The sequence below is a fragment of the Lissotriton helveticus genome, chromosome 9 (genome assembly GCF_964261635.1).
Source record: "Lissotriton helveticus chromosome 9, aLisHel1.1, whole genome shotgun sequence".
In the NCBI taxonomy this organism is placed as follows: Eukaryota; Metazoa; Chordata; class Amphibia; order Caudata; family Salamandridae; genus Lissotriton; species Lissotriton helveticus.
The window spans coordinates 1,081,177,679-1,081,196,042 of NC_136070.1; the positions used below are offsets into that span (position 1 = coordinate 1,081,177,679).

Below are 18,364 nucleotides of genomic sequence, written 5' to 3' on the forward strand. Positions count from 1 at the left end.
GGAAGTGTATGTAAATTGACAAACCCTCTGTCCTGACTCTATGAAAAATTTATTATTGAAATACGCGCACTTTATATTTCAAGCCCTGAAGAAGTCCCTGGAAGGGACGAAACGCGTTGGCGGTTTCAAAAGTGTTTTAAAGAATGAAAAATAAAGAAAGAAATTGAAATACAACATCGACTCGCCTTCGAAAAATTTCTACATTACTGACTGTACACCTATTGATTATTGTTTGTTGAGTGTGCTGGGCTAACGTATTTATGTATGCAACAAGTGCCTGTCGCCGGACCACAACGAGGCCAACTGTATGGCCTGTTCGAAGTTCAGGTCGAAGAAGACGCTCAAGATTCGGCGCGTGGCGCGCCTCGAGGGCCAGCGATCTGCACCGGCACCTGTGGACATCTTCAACGACCCCGAAGCAGACGAGCAAGAGCTTCAGCTTCAGATCTCGCCTCCATCGGCGAAGGTCGAGGCCGACTACGGAGAAGCCGTTGAGGGCCTGGACCTAGAGGAATACGTCGAGGAGGTAGGGGACGACGAGGAAGTTTATGGGGCCGGAGGAGATAGCTCGGAGGAAGAGCTATGCCCCGTCCGTACAATAACTAAGGCTCAGGTCACGGGATCGCCAGTCGGCCTTACCCACGACCCTCACCCTAAGTCCTCGGCCCCGCCTTCTGGCCCGGCTACAGACATTTCAGCGGAGCCTCCGTTACAGAAAACGAAACCGAAACCGAAACCATCGGCTTCGACATCATCTAAGATGGCCGACACACCATCGAAACCGAAGACGGCAGAGACACCTTCGAAACCGTCGTCTTCGGCAGCTTCGAAGCCGAAAAAGGCTGTCGAACACGATAAGGCACCCAAAGGGGCCAAGGAGGCCGGCTCGAAGAAGGTCGTCGACCATGTGTCGAGTAAGGTGGTGGAGTCTAAGTCGAAGAAGACTGTCGAGACACCTTCACCCAAGACTACCGCGGCCACATGCAAACGGCCAGTCGAAGTGGCGTCGGCGAAGGCCACCGAGCCGAAGTCTGGAACCACGACGCAAGGGGAAAAATCTGCCGATCCGAAGCCGGCGGCGTCGACGCCTAAGGCCAAAACAGACCGAAGCCTTGCTGTCGAGGGTGCGTCCGCGCCCAAACAGAAGTCGTCGACGATCGGATCATCACCTGGTGGTGGATCGAGGCCCTCGGTCGGATCGACGAAGCCGTCCGCTTCTTTTACTAAGCAGGTCGCGGACTCCCTGAAGAGGATACGGGACAAGGCGTCGGAGCCGAAAACGCCCTCGGTACCGAAGGCGACTGTTCCACCGAAGAAGACTTCGACGCCGATCCTCTATACTCTGCCGCCGAAGGTGGCGCCGAAGGCTTTCGCACCTCGTACGGTGCCCGATGACTCGGAGGGGCTGCGGCAGACTCAGCGTAGTGGAAGCTCTGCTCGACCACTTTCGCAGGACGATGAATCGGAGCATTTTATCGACGCCGACACGGGCAAATTAATGCTCTACAAGAGGAAGATTACATCCCAGCCAGTGGAATCCTATGTAATCCCTCTAAAAAAGAAAAGGCCTGCACCAGATACTTCAGACCTTGTGGAACCCATTCCTCAACAGCCTGGGAGGAGTCCAACACCTTCACCCACTTTCTCAGATGGGGATGGAAATGACCCGAATGAAGAGTATAACTTCCCTGCCAATAATGACCCTGATGAGCAGCAGGACTCATGGGTAGACACTGGTGACCAGGGTGACCAACAGGTGGTTGGTGACCCACAGCTTTATGGGATAAAGACTTCTCCTACTGAAGACTCGGCGGCATTTAATGCCTTAATTGAACGGGCAGCTGCAAATCACAAGGTGGAGATGCATGCCGACCCTGTGGAAGTTGACTTTTTGTTTGATACATTCTCTGCATCGGAAAAGACTGTTAAAACACTGCCAATGCTTAAAGGGGTTCTCAAACATGCCACTGACATTTTCAAAGAACCCACCAGGGCAAGGGTGGTCAACCCACGTATTGAAAAAAAATACAGACCGGCACCTGGGAATCCTGCTTATATACGAGGCCAGTTGCCTCTAGACTCTTTGGTCGTCTCCAATGCCCGCAAGAGGGCTAATTCACAGACAACGGGTGAAGCTCCTCCCCCGGACAAAGAGTCAAAAGTGCTGGAGGCAGGGGGCAAAAGGGTGGCAGCGCAGGCGGCAAACATATGGCGCATATCCAATACACAAGCCCTGTTGGCTAGATATGATAGGGCACATTATGACACCTTGGAACAGCTTTTGTAGCACCTTCCAGACAAGTTTAAAGAAGGAGCTGAAATGTTGATCCAGGAGGGCAAGCTCATTTCTAATGCTGCGATTAAATGTGCGCTTGATGTTGCAGATACAGCAGCAAGGGCGGTGAACACTAGTGTTATGTTAAGGCGTCAGGCATGGCTCCGCATCTCAGGCTTCAAGCCCGAGATCCAAACAACTATCCTCAACCAACCCGTCAATCCAGACAGACTGTTTGGCCCGGAGGTTGACACCACCCTTGAGAAGATTAAAAAAGACACTGAGACGGCTAAGTCCATGGGTGCTCTTCAGTCTCAGCAATACAGGGGCAACACTTTTCGTCGCTCAAGTTCAAGAGGTGTTACCAGAGGACACTTGGCACAGCAGACAAGTTTCAATAGAGGAGGCGCCCAGGCCTCTTACCCCAAACAGAATAGAGGGGGTTACAGAGGAAACCGCGCCAAGGGCAGAGGCAGAGGCAACAATAGTTCCCGTTCCTCTGCTGCCAACAAACAGTGACTTCCTGTCACTGCCCCCCGACCATCCAACACCTGTCGGGGGGAGACTCCAACAGTTCCTGCCAGTCTGGAGAAACATCACCACAGACAGGTGGGTAAGAGAGCTTATCCAGTTCGGGTATTGTTTGGAGTTAACGTCCACTCCACCCAACATACCCCCAAGACGACATCCTATGTCGGCAGAGCACTTGCACTTATTGCAGCAGGAGGTTCTCGCAATGCTGCAAAAAGGAGCAATAGAGCTCGTGCCAGTGGAGGAAGAAGGCACAGAGGTTTATTCCCTGTACTTCTTAATACCAAAGAAGGACGGCTCACTCAGACCCATTCTGGACCTGCGCCCCCTCAACCTATACATACTCTCAGAACATTTTCACATGTTGACGCTACAACAGGTTCTTCCACTATTAAACCAGGGAGACTTCCTCGCAACCTTGGACCTCAAGGATGCTTATTTTCACATTCCACTCCACCCATCCCACAGAAAGTACCTCAGGTTTACCATACAGAACAGGCATTACCAGTTCAAGGTCCTACCCTTCGGAGTGACCACTGCCCCCAGAGTGTTCACAAAGTGTCTGGCGACCGTGGCGGCGCACCTCAGGAGACCGAACATACATGTCTACCCTTACCTGGACGACTGGCTCGTTCAAGCCAAGTCGGCTCAACAGTGCGCCGCGGACATGTCCCACACTATTCACCTCCTTCACAGTCTGGGGTTCTCGTTAAACTATCCGAAGTCACACCTCCAGCCAGCCCACGTGCGGCAGTATCTGGGCGCGACCATAAATACTCTGGCTGCCAAAGCACAGCCAAACCCAGCGAGGATCGACAACATCCAGTCGCTAATCCAGAGGTTCAGACCCCAACACTCACTCCCAGCGAGAGTGTTTATGCAGTTGATAGGCATGATGGCCTCCTGCATCTTCATAGTCCCGCACGCGAGACTGCATATGCGTCCGCTCCAGGAATGTCTAGCACATCAGTGGACGCAGGCTCATGGACAGTTGAAAGACCTAGTGTTGGTAACCGGTCGGGCATACAACTCTCTGCATTGGTGGAATCCACACAACCTTTGCAAGGGCCGACCGTTCCAAGAGCCGGTACCACAGATCATCCTCACGACGGACGCATCTCTCCAGGGTTGGGGGTCTCATGTGCTCCACTACACGGTGCAGGGACTATGGACGACACAGCAAAGGAAGATGCACATCAACTGTCTGGAATTGATGGCAATCTTTATGGCGTTAAAGTCCTTCAAAGTACATTTGTGCAACAAGGTCGTGTTGATCCGGACGGACAACATGACGGCCATGTACTACATCCAGAAGCAGGGGGGTACGCACTCTCCACAGCTGTCTCATCTGGCTCAGAGCGTGTGGAAGTGGGCCATTCAGAGGAACATCTTCCTCATGGCGGAGCACCTTCCGGGCAAGGACAACCAGATGGCGGATCTGCTCAGCAGGTACAGCCATCAAATGCACGAGTGGGAGATACATCCATCGGTACTCCGCCCGTACTTCCAGCAGTGGGGTCATCCAGAGATAGACCTGTTTGCCACAAGGGAAAACGCAAAATGCCAAAGCTTTGCCGCCAGGTTCCCTCACCCACAGTCTCAAGGCAATGCGATATGGATGAACTGGTCAGGCAGATTTGCGTACGCTTTTCCCCCAGCACCTCTCATTCCGCTGGTGGCAAGAAAGCTAAAGCAACACTCGATGACGCTCATCCTGGTTGCTCCAACGTGGGCACGCCAACCATGGTACACCACGTTTCTAGAACTTTCCGTGGTACCGCATCAAAGGCTGCGCCTCACACCCAGGCTCTTGACGCAGAACCACCATGGCGACATTCAGCACCCAGATCCGCAATAGCTCAATCTGGCGATCTGGCTCCTGAGGTCTTAGAGTTTGGCTACCTTAACCTGCCCCCTGAATGCATGGACATCATCAGGGAGGCACGGAAGCCCACTACAAGAGCTTGCTATGCAGCAAAATGGAAGCGGTTTGTCATTTATTGTACGGAACATAACATTGACCCGCTAGATGCATCCATTCCTAACATCATCTGCTATTTGTTACATCTTTACAAATGCAATCTAGCGTACGCTTCCATTCGGATACACTTATCCGCCATAGCGGCTTATCTTCAAAACAGGCAGCATCTCTCTGTTTTCAGGGTGCCTGCCATTAAAGCCTTTCTAGAAGGGCTGAAGCGGGTCATTCCTCCCAGGACCCCACCCGCTCCAGTGTGGAATCTCAACGTGGTCCTCACTAGGTTGATGGGCCCACCTTTTGAGCCTCTACATTCCTGTGAGGTTCAGTTTTTGACATGGAAAGTGGCTTTCCTCATTGCTATCACGTCTCTGAGACGTGTTAGTGAGCTACAAGCGCTCACAATACAAGAGCCATTTATACAAGTGCATTCAAACAGGGTAGTGCTCCGCACTAACCCTAAGTTCCTTCCAAAGGTGGTGTCACAGTTTCATGTAAATCAAACAATTGAACTGCCCGCATTCTTTCCGAATCAAGAAACAGTAGCGGAAAGAATGCTCCACACGCTAGACGTTAAAAGGGCATTAATGTACTATATTGACAGAACACAACCCTTTAGGAAGACACAGCAACTTTTCGTTGCCTTCTCCGCACAGCACAAGGGCAACGCTATTTCCAAAGCTGGAATAGCCAGGTGGCTCGTTAAATGCATTCAGATTTGTTATCAGAAGGCTAAACGCACTTTAACGGTCCCCCCCAGGGCGCACTCCACACGCAAACTGGGGGCCTCCATGGCATTCCTATGTAACATTCCTTTGGAAGACATTTGTAGAGCAGCCACGTGGGCTACACCACATACATTTACCAAACATTACTGTGTAGATGTGCACTCCAAACAGCAGGCAGCTGTAGGACAGGCTGTTCTCAAAACTCTTTTTCAGACTTCTGCAGCTGGCACGGGCGGCCGCCGTTAATGAGGGGACTGCTATGTATTCTATGCAATAGATATGAATTTAGCAGCCCACATGCCTCGAACTGAATATGCTACTTACCAGTATGCATCTGTTCTTGGCATGTAGGGCTGCTAACATTCATATCGCCCACCCTCCTCCCCGGCGCCTGTAGCAGCTGCAGACTACTTCATGCATTTCATCACTGGCATGGACATCATTTACACTATCACACTCCATCTTTGCCACAATGGCTAAAAACAATCTGGGGATGGAGTCGATGCCCATGCGCACTGTAGTCCAGGGGAGGAGCCACCTATCTCGTGATACTTCGAAGACTCTTCCAGGACAACAATGTGCAATCATCCGGACCCAACACTAGGCGGCGATCTATGCAATAGATATGAATGTTAGCAGCCCTACATGCCAAGAACAGATGCATACTGGTAAGTAGCATATTCATTCACACTTGCAGTATACTGTACATCGGCAATGCGGCCACCAACCCGCTTCCCACATTATAATGTCAGTCCAACCGAGGGGCGGAGAACAGCACGTTAGGAGATACAACCACTGCCATATAAAGACCAGGCCCAGCCCTCAATCTGAAAGGCACTCGCCTGAGTCAACTCGCGGTGGCTCGCATATATCTCCCCTGAATTTGTTCCATGCCCCCCAGATTTGCCCCCATTTTGCATGGCATCCCCGATGGACAAATACTGCCTTCTCGGCCACCATGGCTTCATCCATGTCTCTGCACCAGTCTCTCAGCGTGGGCAGTACGTTGGAACCCCACAGTTTGGCGATATTGCGTTTTGCCACCATCATTCCCAGCACAGCCCAGTCTTGCTGACGATGGGTTAGGTCCTCCGCCTCCCAAATGTTTAACAGACCGCGACGTGGGTTAGGCATCAGGGAAACAGTCGTGGTTTGGGAAATGGTCCTCATAACCGCTGCCCAGTACGTGGCCACACGGCTACAGTCCCAAACAGTGTGGTAAAATGTCCCCCTCTCTCCGCATCCACGGAGGCAATATTCGTGAGAGGTTCTCCCTATTTTGTGAAGGACCGTTCTGGTGTAGTCTGTGCGGTGAAGAACTTTCAACTGAACCAGTTTAAGTCTGGACGGAATCGCCGATTCCTTGGGCGAGGAGAGAGCCTCCTGCCATTCTGAATCATCAAGGTCACCAATATCGCCCACCCAACAAAGGCGCAATTTGGATAGCATGTCAGGGAGGTTGTTGATAAGCTTCCGATATTTGAGGGATGTCGCTTTGTGGGGCATATGCTCTGCAAGTAGTCTATCCTCTAGAGGGGTAGAGTCTTGTAGTTTCGTCCCGGCCAGGATGGTCGAGAGAAGCGCATGTCTTATTTGCATATATCTGTAATATTCTGATTGGGCCATATCGTGTTTGGTTTGTAGAAAAGTGAAGTCTACCATGGTGTGCTTCCTCCAGAGATCACCCACCACAGAAATACCTATGGCGTCCCATGCCTGGAACCCCTTACTGTTACCCATGAACCCCAATCTGTGCGAGTCCCACAGGGGTGTCATTTGCGTAATTATGTTCGCGCACTGAAGGTGTCTATGCGCCCTGTACCAGATTTGGACTGTGTGACGGGTTGGGCCCATTAGATCAGATGAGACGGTACGACTATACAGGTTTCTCAACAGTCCCCTGGTTTCAAGGCCCTGCCTATCCGCCAAGAAGGCGGGTTCCGTCTGTGGGGCGTGTAGCCAGAAATTGATTTGCTTAAGGTGGGCAGCCCAGTAGTACAGTTCAATATTGGGGAGCGCTATACCCCCATCATACCAGTCCTTAACCAATTTGCACTGCGCAATCCGCGGCGGTTTCCCGTCCCACAACAGAGTAGACACTGCTGCTGCGAAAGCCTTAAAGTAGGAGGGGGGGTCCGGGAATGGTGTGTTCTCAAGGAGGTACAGAAAACGGGGAAATGTCATCATGTTGAACAATGCGGCTTTGCCCAGGAGAGTGAGAGGGAGGGAATGCCACACCTTCACGTCCCGATGGAACCGCTCCAGAGGGGGTTTCAGATTAAGGGCGTGAAATTCGTCCGGGTCGGAAGAGACTTGGATTCCCAGATACTTGAAGGGCCCGTCAGTGTAACGTAACGGACAGTCCGCTGGAAGCGGGGGTGGTTCTCCGGCAAGAACGTACAAGACTGATTTAGTCCAATTAATTCTATATCCCGAGACTCGCCCGAATTTCTCGCAGACGTTCAGTAGTTCTAGGATAGATTTTTTGGGGGAGATGAGATACAAAAGGATATCGTCCGCGTAGAGAGATATCCGATCCTCCCACGACGGTGACCATCTGATGCCTTTGATGGATGGTTCCCACCGGATCCAAATCGCCAGCGGCTCAAGGACTAGCGTAAACAGTAAGGGGGACAACGGGCAGCCCTGCCTTGTCCCACGACCAAGCGGGAAATCTCTGGAAATTTGACCATTCGCTGCTACCTGGGCTAGTGGTCCGGTGTTTAGCAGGCGGACCCACGCGCAGAACTTGGGGCCGAAGCCCATATGACGAGCACCGCAAACAGGTAAGGCCACTCCACGGTATCAAACGCCATAGTGGCGTCAAGTGAGAGAAGTACCGCTGGTTCCTGTATACACTCCCGGCGAGCCAACACCGCCTGGAGACGGCGTAGATTATGCGAGGTATTACGATTTGGCATAAATCCAGACTGATCCGGGTGTACCAGAGTGGCCAGATGGGGAGCCAAACGCTGTGCCAATATTTTGGCAAGGATCTTCGGTTCAACGTTCAATAAGGAGATGGGGCGGTAGGAAGAGCATGCCTCCGGTGCCTTACCAGGTTTATGGATCGGGATTATTGTGGCAAGGCATTGATCCCTAAGGAGTTCCCCCACTGCCAGACTGTCCGCAAACATTTGGAGAAGATGGGGGGCTGTTATCTGTGCCGTGTGCTTATATAGTTCTACTGGAAGTCCATTGGGACCCAGAGCCTTGCCAGACGCCAGCGCGTCGGTCGCTTCCCGTATCTCCTCCACGGTGATGTCCGCCTCGAGCACAAGTGCTGCCTCAGGTGAGAGGCAGGGGATCGTCAGATCTTTAATGTATTCATAAGCTTCGTCAGTCGAGTACGTCGCCTGGGGGCCATATATCGTCTCAAAGTGATCAGCCATTAGCTAGTCTATGGCTCCGGGGTCCGAGATCGAGCGTCCCCCAGGGAGAGTCAGCTGAGCAATCACCCTGCCCGCTTTTTCTTTTTTGTCGAGCCAGGCCAGCATCTTCCCAGCCTTATCGCCCAACTCGTAGATCCTATGACGGGAGGCTTGAATTGTGGTCTGTACCAACTCCCTTTGGTATGCCATCCACTCAGCGTTCCGTAGTCGAACTGCCCGGGCAGTTGCCGGGTAAGGGTGGGCCTCTTGGTCAGAGATCGCACCTTGGAGTGCGTCCTCAAGGGCGCTAAGTTCTTGACGCTGAGTGCGTTTGTGGGCGACAATGGAAGTGATTGCTTGCCCACGTATGACCGTTTTATACGCTTCCCATAGGGTACTATGGGAGCCCACAGAGCCTGCATTCTCCTGAAAATAGTGGTTAGCAGTGTCGGAAAGGGTTTTCCTCAAAGGGGCGCTCAGCAGATAGCCCGCATGAATGGGAAAGACGCGGCTTCTATGGGAGCGGCAGTTCGTGTAAGTGAGCCGCAGTGGAGAGTGATCTGAGATTCCCCTCGGATGGATGTCCGCCTCCTCAATGCCGTGCAGCCCATCGCCAGACATTAGAATGTAATCTATTCGTGAGAGACAGTGATGTGTTGCTGAGTAGTAAGTGTATTGCTTCTCGTAGGGATGTTTGTATCGCCAGCAGTCTGTTAGGCCTAGGGCATCCAGCAGTCCAGTGAGTCGCCCGCCTCCCCGCACCGTTGTGGTATGTGGGTGGCTATCCATCACATGATCTATAACGTCATTAAAGTCGCCCCCTATCCCTAGCGTCGCCGTCGGTAATGACAGTAGAAAGGTCGCAAGGGCCGTGTGTGCTGTGGTATGCAGGCCCGGCGGGACATATACGGACACAAAGTTGAAAAGTTGGCCCTCCCATTGTATCGTCGCAGCTGAAAAGCGGCCCTGTGAATCAATTTTGGTCTGTTGACACTCCATCGGAAAGTTCTTCCGAATAAGTATTCCCGTCCCTCTAGAGCCGGAGGAAAAATCCGCATGCGCAATGAATCTGTACCCTCATCTATCCATCGCCCTAGAGGCCAAGCCCACAAGGTGAGTTTCTTGCAACAGGACTATCGCTGGGTTGCAGCGTTTCAGGTATTGTAGCACTAGGCCCCGCTTCACCTTATCGCCTAATCCCCTGACGTTCCATGTGAGGACTGTTAAGGTCGATGTGTGAGAGGGATGTGGTGTGCGATTCTCAGGTGTAACCGTCACGTGTACTGCCATTTAGGTGCGTGTGTAAGAAACATTAGTTAGTGATAGATTCCTTACCGCCCCACCCATCCTCCCCCTTGTGCAAACTGATTTCCTGGGTTAAGGTCATCACTTTCAGGGCCCTATTTTCAGTGCACCAGTGATCAGTATCTTGCATGGCTCTGCGTTCCTGGCGCGGAAAGTTGTGTACAGAACTTACGCAGCACGCGATTGCGGCGTCTAAGTAACTGCCACGTCATCATCTCGGCAACCACGACGCAAACGACGAACGCAGAGCTGCACGATGCCACGTTCCGATGCGCAGGGGTACTGCTGATGAAAACTTTCTGGATCCAGTCTGACGCCTGGGGGTAAATCTAAGATAAGGAATCTATAACTAACTAATGTTTCTTACAGATATATAGTTACCGAAGGTAAGTAACCTGTTGTTTAACACAATCACTTTAAAAACAATACTTCTCAATGACCTGATCTATTCTGATCTACTAAGGTGAAACACTTCTGCATGTTAATGAAACACATTTTATTTATTGAATATCGCTTTCCCATTTTCTCTCAGTTTTACAAAGTCTTACCTTGAAGTGTAGAATGGATATTCTTACAGTGAAAGATACATGTTTAGCACCGTTGTTGAAGGATATGCTAAGCCCCCAGCCCCACATTGAGCTTACTCATTACTAAAATGTCCTTACAATATACCTTCACTGTCCAGACTACAGAACTGTGAAGCTCTTTAGCAGTTTGCAAGTATAAAATGCAAGACTACCTAACATTCCGGATAAGTAAACAAATGTTGCTGTTCCTCTTGTCTAACGCTTGGAGAAATTTGCCACCACAGGGCCTTCTTTCACTCTTAGACCATTATGGAGGCTGCTTGAAACTCGGCTACTTCAGTCCCCTTGAATTGAACTGCCTAATCATGAATACTAAATCAACTCTTTCAAAAAGCATTCAACCTCATTTATGGTGCTCTGGTTCCACTGCTCTATGAATGAGGTCTCTGGGTATTGCCTAACTCATATTTCAGCTATTTCTGCCTGCCTTGTCCTTGCCTCCAGTCCAGTGTGGCAGGATCAGAATTAATATCTGTTAATTTTGCACCAGAGCTAACTCTTTTCTCCACAGGACAACCTCTTTGTCATATACACACCGTCCATCTTCTGATCAGTAAACTCAATCAATTTACAGTGTGACACTAGTGGTAGTAGTGCGCTGTACAAATAAAAAATGACATAAAACTCTTTTTACAATTGTATGCTAGGGTGCTCACTATGCTGTGACTTGGAAACGATCAGTAATACTCATTAAATGTATACAAGTGATGCTGTAATAAAAAGATGGATCTGAAAATGAGAGCAACTAATTCTGGTTCAAGCTTAAAAATTAACGGACCTCTTGTCACTGTTTAGGTTCAGAAGCCCGCAATGGGTATTTGGTCATCTCTTTTTGTTAATTTGCATCATATCTTAGCTCTACTAGCTTCTGCTGCACCATACCGGGAACATGTACTTATAGATGCCACTTGTTTTCCTCTCCTGTTTAAATTTTAAACTTTGGGATGTGACCTTTAATCCGCCTCAGTCTATTGAATCTGAAATAAATGTAATTGCACAAATAAAACCCAAAGTCACTAGTTTCAACTCCTTAGGAGGATGGAGACAAGTCGGAAGAAGGTCACATTGACAAGTTGAGTAAGAAGCTCTCCGCCCAGCTAGAAAGAACTAAAAATACAGCCTGCTTAATTGTAGCTAGAGTTCCTTGAAGGACAGGCATTTAGCCAATGTTCCGTAGAATGCGTTGTGTCCCACTGAGGAATAGCAGTTTGCAAAGATCATAAGACTTCATGGTCTCAGATATCCAGTTCTATGAAAACATGTTTGATTGTTATACTGCAGGAAGAAATGTAGGTTTTCTAAAAGTCAATTTTCTTTGCTTTAGGTGAAGTAAATGTCAGTAAGGGAAGGATTGCCCTTCAAATAACCTTGAGATTGGTGCCTAACCAGATGTGGTTTCCGTTATTCTTAAACATTTTATGGTTTAGCCAGGGTCTGCTAATTTATTTGACTTTATCAATCAATCAATCATGCCATTTGTATAGCGCACTACTCACCCGGGAGGGTCTCAAGGCGCTTGGGGGGAGGGGTATGCTACTGCTCGAACAGCCAGGTCTTGAGTTGTTTCCTGAAGGCGAGATGGTCCTGGGTCAGCCGAAGGTGGATGAGGAGGGAGTTCCAAGTCTTGGCAGCCAGGTAAGAGAAGGATCTTCCTCCGGCGGTGGCTCTTCGGATGCGTGGTACGGCTGCGAGGGCGAGGCTGGTGGACCGTAGCTGGCGGGTGGGCGTGTAGAAGGTCAGGCGGTCGTTGAGGTACTTGGGGCCCAGGTCGTGGAGAGACTTGTGTGCGTGGGTGAGGAGCCGGAACGTGATCCTCTTGTCGACGGGGAGCCAGGGCAGGTTCCTCAGGTGGCTGGAGATGTGGCTGCGTCGGGGGACATCCAGGATGAGTCGGGCGGAGGCGTTCTGGATGCGCTGGAGTCTTTTCTGTAGCTTGGCTGTGGTTCTGGCGTAGAGGGCGTTTCCGTAGTCCAGTCGGCTGGTGACGAGTGCCTGGGTGACAGTCTTCCTGGTCTCGGTCGGGATCCAGCGGAAGATCTTGCGAAGCATACGCAGGGTGTTGAAGCACGATGAGGAGACGGCGTTGACTTGTCTGGTCATCGAGAGGGAGGGGTCCAGGATGAAGCCCAGGTTGCGTGCGTGGTTGGTTGGCTTGGGTGCGGTGCCCAGGGCTGGGGGCCACCAGGAGTCGTCCCAGACGGAGGGCGAAGATCCCAGGATGAGGACTTCCGTCTTGTCCGAGTTCAGTTTCAGGCGGCTGTCCTTCATCCACTCGGCGACGTCTTTCATCCCTTCGTGTAGGCAGGTTCTGGCGGTGTCGGGGTCTCTGGTGAGGGAGAGGATCAGCTGGGTGTCGTCGGCGTAAGAGATGAGGTTGTGCTGGAGTGCGATGGCTGCGAGAGGTTTCATGTAGATGTTGAAGAGGGTGGGGCTGAGTGAAGATCCTTGCGGGACGCCGCAGATGACTTCGGTGGCCTAGCGAAACGGGGGGAGGCGGCCTCTTTGTGTTCTTCCGGCGAGGAACGAGATGATCCACTCCAGTGCCTTCTCTTGGATACCGATGTTGCTGAGGCGCTGGACTAGGGTGCGGTGGCAGACCGTGTCGAACGCAGCGGAGAGGTCCAGGAGGATGAGGGCCACTGTTTCCCCCTTGTCGAGCAGGGTCCGGATGTCGTCGGTGGCTGCAATGAGGGCGGTCTCGGTGCTGTGGTTGGCTCTGAAGCCGGACTGCGAGGGGTTGAGGGATCCGTTCGTCTCGAGGAAGGCGGTCAGCTGTCTGTTGACGATCTTCTCGATGACTTTAGCAGGAAAAGGGAGGAGCGAGATGGGGCGGAAGTTTTTGAGATCGGTGGGGTCCGCTGTAGGTTTCTTCAGGCGGGCGCTGATCTCGGCGTGCTTCCAGCTCTTCGGGAAGGTGGCGGTGTTGAAGGAGGTGTTGATGATGTTCCGGAGTTGGGGTGCGATGGTGGAGTCGGCCTTGTTGAAGACGTGGTGTGGGCAGGGGTCGGTCGGTGATCCGGAGTGGATGGTGTTCATCGTGCGGGCTGTGTCTTCGGTGGTCACCGTGGTCCAGGTGCGAAGGGTGGCGGTGGGGGGCGTTGGTTCGACGGTTGGGTGCGTGGGTGGGGCGCCGAAGCTGTGCTGTTGTTGTACACCTGCATGCCTGCAAGGCTGAAATGCAGTATACATATGGAGATGTAGACATAAATGGTCTTCTGAAGAATTCAAAATGCTGGATGATAATAATAACATTTAGATTCAGATGATATTAAGAAACAACCAATCTTAAGTGGTGGCAGTGAATGGACCCTTCCCTAAGGTGATTGTGCAACAAATTTCTACTAATAATGAACATTGAGTCGGTGCTATGGAAAAGATTAAGAGGGTTACAATGAGTGGAAGACTATAGGAAGTTTCAGCATCTTATGTGACTGGCAAGTAGAATTAGAAACTGAGAACGCAGATCTCAAGAAAGGAGGCAGGAATATAAACATGACAATACAGTCAGTGGAAGGGACATAGGCACAGTGACCCTGAAACGAGAGACCGAGACAAGGAAACACAGTCATGGAAAAAAAGATAAACACTGTCACGCAGACAGATAAACCTAGGCAAACAAAATCACAGACCTTGTTAACTCTAATCAGAGAGAGAGAATCACAGGTAGTGAGACTTGGAATCCTTTGGAGGGGAACCACAATAACGGTTAAGTGGACCGAGATTAGAGCAGGGAAAAAGAAATTTACACAGTAACATGAACACACTGACTTTTAGAAGTGAACTTATCTTAACTAAGTAGAGCGGCTGGTGATTGCAGGAAAAGATGGACAAATGGACCTGTACAGAGATGTACGTTCAGAAAAGACTTGGGCGCAGGAACAAAAAGATTTTTGGGCCAACAAACAACAGCATGGGCACGGGAGACCTCTGAGACTAAAACACTGATACACAAAGGTAACAACCTTTTGAGTAAGTTTACACTTTTGACTCATTTTACTATTTCTCGCTATTCACAAAGTTGGAGTGTAAGTAAATACAAAAACAAACCAGTAGTAAATCCTACTTTTGGTCTTCAACACCCTCACATACAAAATATTGGAAATAAGGACTTAAAATACAACCCTATACGAAATAATGTTAATTTAAGTTAAATCATTTAAAATCGTTAAAAATATAAATAAATAGACATGAAAGTTAAAAATAATGCAAATTGATGATTAAAATTATAAAATATTTTAATAACCTAATATGAATGTAAATATAACGTAACAGCACATTTGATTAAATATTTACGTTAATGGTAATTCATTAAATAAATGCATTTTAATAATTATGCACATTAAACTATTGTTTTCTTCAGATGGGAATCTAATTGCTAATTTAAAGTTGAGAATTCTTTTAATTTAATATTTTTGCATTAATAAATGTTTTGTTTCAAAATTAATTTTATAGTGCAGTAGTATTTTTTATTTTGTTGTACATTTGAAGAAAATATATACAATGAATTAACATTTTGCCTTTAACGCAAAAATATTTTAAGTAAAAAAAAAAAATCTCTATACTGTAGCAAACAGGGATTTCCATCCCAACTTCAAAATGTATTTTAGTAGGAAATAAATATAAAAAATATTTCATGTTAAATATGAATGTACATTAATGTTATATATATTTACTTTAAATGTTGAATAAAATTAAAAGAAAATGCCAGAGCACTATTAAATTAGGTTTCACTTGAAACTAATTAATGGAAATATATCAATTAAATATTTTTCTGAAGTTTAAATTAAAACATTATTTTTCACCTAAAGAAAAAAGCTGATGCTGTGCATTAATCATAATTAAAAGTGGCATATAGAATTATTTAATATTAAGGAAATTATCTTTAAATACATGTTTTAACATTATTATTTTTATTCAAAATGGTTTCTTTTTTTATTAAATAAATATGTACTATTTTTATAAATTATTTTAACATGAATTTGTATTTTTTAACTATTTTAAATAATTTAATTTAACTTTATATAGGGCTTTATTTTGATTCCCTACCTCCGTTGTTTTCTAGAGGAGGGTCATGAAGTACCAGTAGATGGCCATGTGTAGTACTTGACTTACTACTGTTTAGTCCTTTTTTTTAAAAAAAATAAAAAATTTTGGTTTAGTAGTATCTTACACTGAGAGATTGTAGATACCGAAAAGGAGAAAACGTATTTAAAAGTGTGCAACACAACTAGATAGATGGTGACTTTGCTCTAATGTTTGCTCATCTCTCCTCCGTATTTATTAGTCGGAGAGAAAGACACAGTATGATGGAAGTTCAGTTCTATGGTGCTCTGGTGGCGCCAACCACTCACCATCTTAGGTGTGAATCACCTCTACCTCACAGCAGTGCAGTACAATGCAATAAATCCAAAAGGGCACCGAAGCACACACGTTGCAGTTACTATCATCCAAAGATTGTTTCTCTATTCACACAAATTTCTCGTTGTTAATTTGAGTCCCGACAAGTGACGGTACAGATGTCTTGTTTATTGCAGGAACACTTTTAAATGGTCATACATGCAGCAGCCGACAGTTGTTTCGTCCTCCTGGACTTTTTCAAGGCTGATCGAAGTCACCGGTACACAATCACTTTTAAGTCTCTGGTCAGCAGAATGATCCAGCATTTTAGAAATATCATCCCAAGGTGCGTGGTAGCACACCCAAAAAAGTAGACAGAGACTTGTCTTTTAGTTTACACAGCGGTTTGATAAGTATCCAATCAGTCTGACTTCTTGTATGTCCAAACTCCCAACAGAGGGTTCAAAATCACAGGACCTTGATAAGCTGTGATAGTAATGTGCCGTGGAAAAAAATAATAATTGTAAGATACCTATGTTAATCAGGCCCTAATACAGGAAGCCCAATGATAAGACAGTAGGAAGGCCCCAACATTGCAACAAAGCAGGTCAAAAGCTCCTGGCTTTGTGACCATTGATCTTTTTTTTTATTTCTTGGGTTACGCTTTGTCGTGATAGGTAGGGACAAAATATCGTTTGCCAGGATTGGCAACCAAAACTGGACCGTTGCACACGTGGAATCTAGGCTGTGATTCCCCGGTCTCTGATATTCGGACACTTTTGTGTGGAATTAAACTTACCTACTTAATGAATGTCATATCGTAGTACTTAAGCAGAGACTTCCATGTTTGAAAACAGTGAGAACCGAGGTTGCTGTTTTCTAGCTGGGAGCCTGTGTCAAACTACATGTACATTTTGATCTCAACACCATGCAGCACCAATAAAAACTAGAGGATCAATATTGTTGCTGGGTTTGCTTGATAATCGGAGCCCACATCTATACAGGTTTACACATTGCCATCAAAGAACCTGGACACACTGATTGCTCTCATATAGCCTATAGCACAAATGTTTATCTCAAATCTCTGCATGCTAATACATGTTGGTGGAAAATTGCGCCTAAGTGTAGCACCTAAAGAAGTAACTGAAAATACACATTCATTCAGAAAGACTGAGATAAGATAGCAATGAAATACAATATTATAGGAATAGCATTACACTCAAGATCAGACAGCATAATTAATTGTTGCTTATGAACAAAAATACACATGCTTATAATAAAAGCCATGAGCTGAAATCCCTCAACAAGAGCTCCCTTCAGTTGGGACACTGTGCATGATACACCATATAGCACCCAGAGGATGTTGGAAATGTCTTGTTGGAATGTAGTCCCACTTCCTATCTTACTTCCCTTGCTTCTCAAAGTAGTATGGAATTCCTTTGGAAGAAATTGAAATGGTTGTCTTTGCATCTGTACAGAGAAGTAGTGCTTACAGAGATTGTTATTGTTCTTTACAATCACTTTTAGCTTAAGCTTAGTAATTCATAATTGTGTCCTGCTGTTGCCAGACAATGCTCTATTTTTTAAGAGACAGAATAGAACAGTACAGTTGAGCCACATTAATTACCCTGACGGACATGAATGTGGCACTTTGTTAATGTCTTATTCTTTGATATTGCTTGCAAAAATTGGAATTTGTTTACCAAATTGTTTTAAACTCAAAGATACCTCATGAGAAATGATGCTAGGTTGTGCATTTATGTGAAGAACAAGTTTAGGTTGTGCATTTATGTGAAGAACAAGTTCTTTATTATGAATTTTTTTTCCCTGGACAGCTCCTTTGGGCTGTGCAATGAAAACCATTGGAGCTGGCTTTAACCGCATATTTGGAGTTTACCGTCCTTCTGGAACCATTGTCCTAAGAGTGTACCACTGTATATCTGATGAGCAATATTACTGAAGCCCTTAGATTAGAGCTTGTTTGAAATCCTGGTTGGGTAATGTTGTTAATTGACATTCTGGAATTAGTTTGGGATGGTGCTGGTTTATCTTAGAGGATCTGCTTACCAGCATGTCAAACGATTAACCCATTCTTAGCCAGATACCCCTACTCCACTGCCTGTTTTTTCCTCTGCAGTTTGCCTTAACACCCCTGCTAAATCCATGGTGGTCACATGTTGAATGGAGCATAGCACATCTGCTTCGATGACTAGGAAAGGTGATGTGTGCCTGCAGAATAAAAAGGTTGGCTA

The 18,364-nt window shown here is 47.6% G+C and overlaps 1 protein-coding gene across 1 annotated transcript in view; it reads left to right on the forward strand.

Annotated features, from left to right (window-relative positions):
- LOC144782234 (TATA element modulatory factor-like) overlaps positions 1-18,364 on the forward strand; it is a 316,861-nt gene that overhangs the window by 176,973 nt on the left and 121,524 nt on the right. The gene's annotated exons all lie outside the window — the stretch shown is intronic.